Below are 5,377 nucleotides of genomic sequence, written 5' to 3'. Positions count from 1 at the left end.
TTCTTCAGTGGCCTCTAGGAAACTCATAGGAGGCTGCCAGTATAGTGGTTGACTGACTTCTTCCACCTCCACACTAAGCTCATTTGTCCTTCCTAGGCTTTGTCCAGAAACATGTCTTACATTTATTTTACTTCACTCTAAGCTTCTTTCATTAACTTGTAAGCTGGAGATGATGGTCCAGTTCTTCAAGGGTCAACTTTTTCTAATTATCCAAAAGATATATAAATATATATATATACACACACACATAAGTTCAAGAGTAATAAAACATTTGTAATCAGAAGTGGAATAGGAATTCTCTACCATTTTTCTCCCAAAAGAGCATCAATTTTTACAATCACCCATGGATGAGAGTGCCTTTGTGAAAGTCCAGGAATCAAGTGGAAAAGTTCCAGAACTATTGCAGCAGCAAAAAATCCAAGATTGGACTAATTGACAAGATTAAAATGAACAGTTTCACTTTTTACATGTTGCCCCTCCCCTAAGGCAGCAGAGCCTAATGCCAAGAGAGGCCTCCCAACAAAGAACAGCCCAGGATCTGATTGTTTTACTGGTGAGTGCTAAATATTCAAAGAAGAATTAATGCCTATCATTCCAACAGTCTTCCAAAAAGTTAAATAAGAGGGAATAATAGGAAACTCATTTTATGAGGCCAGAATTTTCCTTATACCAAAGCTAGATAAGGACACCACAAGAAAAGAAAATTACAAGCCAATATCTCTAATGAACATAGGTGAAAGATCCTCAATGTAATACTAGCAAATAGAATTCAACAGCACATTAAAATGATCACACAATGGTCAAGTGGGATTTACCAAGTAGGATTCATCTTTAGAATGCAAGGACTGTTTAACAGACACAGATCAACAAATGTGAGATATAACATTAATAAAATGAAGGATAAATCATACAATCATCTCAATAAATTCAAAAATGCATTTGAAAAAATCAATATCATTTCATGTTATAAATGCTTACAAATTATTAGGAGGAATATATTCTCAATATTATAAAGGACATGTTTAACACGTCTATAAGTAACATTAACTAATATTAGAGAAGAAGACAAAGATGCCCACTCTGGCCACTCCTATTCAACAATATACTGGAAGTCCTAGGTCAATCAATTAGGCAAAAAAAAAGAAGGTATCCAAATGTTAAAGGAGGAAGTAAAATTGACTCTGTTTGCATATGGCATGAATTTATATATAAACAACCCAAAAGATTCCACCAGTAAAAATGTGGGAACTAATAAATAAATTCAGAAAAGTTGCAGAATACAAACTATATTATAAAATTCTAGTAACCAGAACACTATGGTACTAGCATGACAACACATAGACTAATAGAACAGAATATGGAGTCCAGCTATAAAACCATACATATACTGTCAACTAATTTTTGACAGGGGCAATAAGAACACAACAGGGAAAGAATATAAGCTATACCCATTAAGATAACTTTTATCAAAAAGACAACAAACAACAAGTGCTGACAAGGATGTGTAAAAAAAGGACTCCTTGTATACTATCAGCAGTAATATAGAATGGTCCAGCCACTAGAGAAAACAGTATGGCATTTTCTCAAAAAAATATTTAAAATAGAACTACCATATGTTCAACAACCCCTTTCTGAGTATATATCCAAATGAAAACAAATCAGTGTCTTAAAGAGGTAACTGTACCCCCATGAATTGTAATAACAAATATATGAAAACAAACTGTTCCCAATGACGCATGAATTGATAAAGAAAATATGATATATATGAGGTCTGTCCAGAAAGTATCCTTCCATGTAATATGGAAAATAAGGGCATTTATTGAAGAATATACAAGAAACCTTATAAACAGGACAATGACACTTCAGTCCCCTTCCAACTACGCAGTGTGGGATCAATTGGCATCAGCTGCCCCATTGTATTTTCCTGAATCTCATCCACAGTCTGAAATCTCTTCATTTTCATAGCTAATTTTAGTTTTGGAAAAAGCCAGAAGTCACAGAGCACCAAATCTGGGCTGTAAGGGCACCAGGATGATTTGATGTTAAACCAAAAACTCTGCACAAGACATGTTGCATGAGTGGGTGCATTATCATGATGAAGCTGCCAATCACCAGTTGTCCATAGTTGTAGCCTTCTGAATCATATGAATATTTTCTATGGAGGAATGTTAAAGATTAATGCAAAATTTGATGTAGATTCGTTGCTCTACTCATTCAGTCATTTTGAGTGGGAAGGCCACACAGTACACATGCTCACTCAACGGCATCTACCACCCCCACTCACTAGTACAACGAGGTCATCATTGTTCACACATGCATATTCCAGTCCACCCTCCTTGGGGACAAGGTTACATTAATGTCATGCAGATCATTCTCATTGTATTAACAATTTCTGGACCTTTTCTGGAGATTATATACATATAAACATAAATATATAAATACACAATTATATAACTATATTTGTATGCATGCACACACACAGTGGAATAAGGAATTATCATTTAGCCATGAAAAAGAAAAAATCCTGTAATTTGCAATGACATGGATGAATCTAGAAGATACCTTGCTAAGTGAAATTAGCCAGACAAAGACAAAAACTTATATATGGAACCCCCAAAAAAGTAGAACTCATAAAAATAGAGAGTACAATGGTGGTTATCAGGAGCTGAGGGGATGATTGGGGAGGCATGAGGTATGGTAGGTGTTGGCCAAAGGGTTCAAGCCTTCAGTTCTAAAATGAATAAGCTCTGGGGATCTAGGTACAGCACAGTGATTACAGTTAATAATAGTGTGTTGTACATATGCTTGAAATTTGCTGAGAGTAGATCTTAAGCCAAACACACACAAAAAGTAAGTATGTATTAAGCTGATTGTGGTAATCATTTCACAAAGTATATGTAGGTTAAATCATTATACATTATATGTAGGTTAAATCATTAATTTTGTCAATTATTCTTTGATAAAGCTAAAAAAATACTATAAGTAATATTTCCATCTAAAGCAATGAGAGAACACAGAAGACTAGCAATTATATCTATATTTTGATAAAGTCATATGCTCCAAAAAATGACTGTGTACAGTGTTTCAGAGTCAAGGAAAAATTATCTTGACTCACTGCAGCCAGACTCCAGCTCTCATACTCTCACTACTGCTCTGCTATCCATGCACCACAACCTCTGCCCTCTCAGATGACCATGGAAGAAGAGATCACTGCACTTGCTATCAATAAAGGCTCTGACACGTGCAAAGATGGCTTTTCTGGGGAACCCTGAGCCAGGTTCCCTTCCATCATTGGGTGTCCCCAACATCAGGGAGTCATGGTGGGCATGACATCAGGGGGACAGAAGGACAGCTACATGGATGACTAAGCCCAGAATAAGTGCAGCATACTGACCTTGAAGTATCCCATCAAGCATGGTGTCATCATCAAATGCAACAATATGGAGAAGATCTAGCACCACACCTTCTACAACAAGCTGCATGTGGCCCCCAAGGAGCATCCCATGCTGCTGACAGAGGCCCCCCTGAACCCCCAAACCAACATGAGGAGATGATTCGGATCATGTCGGAGACCTTCAACACTCCCGCCATGTACATGATCATCCAGGCCATGCTGTTGCCATACATCTCTGGAAGTACCACTATTATTTTGGATTCTGGGAACAGAGGCACCCAAACTGTGCCCATCTAGGAGGGTTACACCCTCCCCCATGCCATCCTGCATCTGGACCTGGCTGGCTCAGACCTCACAGACTACCTCATGAAGATCCTCATGGAGAGTGGCTACAGCTTCACTACCACTGCCAAGACAAAATTGTGTATGACATCAAGGAGAAGCTGTGCTATGTTGTCCTGGACTTCAAGCAGGAGATGGCCACCGCTGTGTCCTCCTCCTCCCTGGAGAAGAGTTATGAGCTACCTGATGGGCAGGTGACTACCATGAGCAATGAGTGGTTCATGTGTCCAGAGGCTTCTTCCAACCCTCTTTCCTCAGTATGGAGTACTGAGGCATCCACAAGACCTCATCCAACTCCATCAATGAAGTGTGACCTCGACATCTCTAAGGTGCTAACACAGTGCTGTCTGGTGGCACTGCCATGTACGCTGGCATCACAGACAGGATGCAGAAGGAGATTACGGGCCATGGCTTCCAGCGTGATGAAGATCAAGATTATTGCCCACCTGAGCGCAAGTGGTGGGCAATAATTGGTAACTCCGTCCTGGTCTTGCAGATGTGGATCAGCATATGATGAGTCAGGCCCCTCCACTGTCCACTGACAATGCTTCTATATGGACTGTGGGCAAATGTGTAGCATTTGCTGCCTGAGTTGATCAAGTCTAAGTTTGCACTGGTAAGTGTATACACCTCATACGGCCCTCATGAACCTGGAATAAGCTTTCTCAAAGAAATTGTCCTTGAAGTTTGTATCTGATCTTAGTGCTGGATTGTACACCTGGTTGCTGATTTTGACCTTGTATTAAGTTAACTGCATCCTTGGTACATGTTTAATACCCTGTACATATCTTTGATTTAAAACCTGTACCTGCAGTCAGTCATTTGGTGGCTTAAATGAGAACATGTTTCTGGGAGAGAAATCCAGGGGCTTCATGAGAATCTCGAGATCCAGTGTTCCTGATGTGTGCAGGGTATTACCATTCAGGGTGCTACCTATTCCAAGATTTCTCTAGAGGCTGACACGAGTCTTGAACAAGTTGTTGTTTCTGGCCTGCTGGTCAGACAGGGTGGGGCAGGTCCTATTGCCTTTCTTAGGTGATGTTTCCTGCCAAAACATCTGGCTTATTATTTGTGTGAGTTGGAAAATGGTTTGTGTTTCCACCTGTAAATTTATTCATCCTTTTAATTTATATAAGGTTTTTGTATGCATTCTCACTTCTTTATGAGATGAAAAATTTTCATTTTCTACTGTTATGTGAGAACATTAGACCCCAGCAACAGGTCATTGTGAAGAAAATAAAAGTGCTACAGTAAAAAAAAAAATATATATATATATATATATATATATATTTATTTATTTATTTTGAAAAGCAAAGAATGGGATACATTTAGTGGCAAATAAAAGCCTTCTGGCTAGTTCATGTATTTTTACTATCTTGCATAACAGGCAGAAACAGTTAAAAATATGTACTACCCTGCATGGTGTGGCTCAGTTGGTCAGGCATCGTCCTATAAATCAAAAGGTTGCTGGTTTGATTCCTGGTCAGGGCACATGCCTAGGTTGCAGGTTTCATCCCTGGTCGGGGAACATGCAAGAGGCAACAAGTTGATGATTCTTTCTCACATTGATGTTTCTTCCCCTCTCTTTTTCCCTTCCTGCCTCTCTGTCTCTTAAAAAAGGAATATATACTAAAATATTCC

General features: G+C 38.9%; 1 pseudogene; it reads left to right on the top strand.

Moving 5' to 3' along the window:
- The first annotated feature begins 3,188 nt into the window (after nt 1-3,188).
- Nucleotides 3,189-4,332, top strand: LOC123825799 (annotated as a pseudogene).
- The last annotated feature ends 1,045 nt before the right edge of the window (nt 4,333-5,377 follow it).

This window comes from Phyllostomus hastatus, unplaced genomic scaffold, assembly GCF_019186645.2.
Source record: "Phyllostomus hastatus isolate PE091 unplaced genomic scaffold, TTU_PhHast_1.1 phas_contig_65, whole genome shotgun sequence".
In the NCBI taxonomy this organism is placed as follows: Eukaryota; Metazoa; Chordata; class Mammalia; order Chiroptera; family Phyllostomidae; genus Phyllostomus; species Phyllostomus hastatus.
Note: the sequence above shows the minus strand (reverse complement) of the source record. Positions and strands in the feature narration are given on the sequence as shown.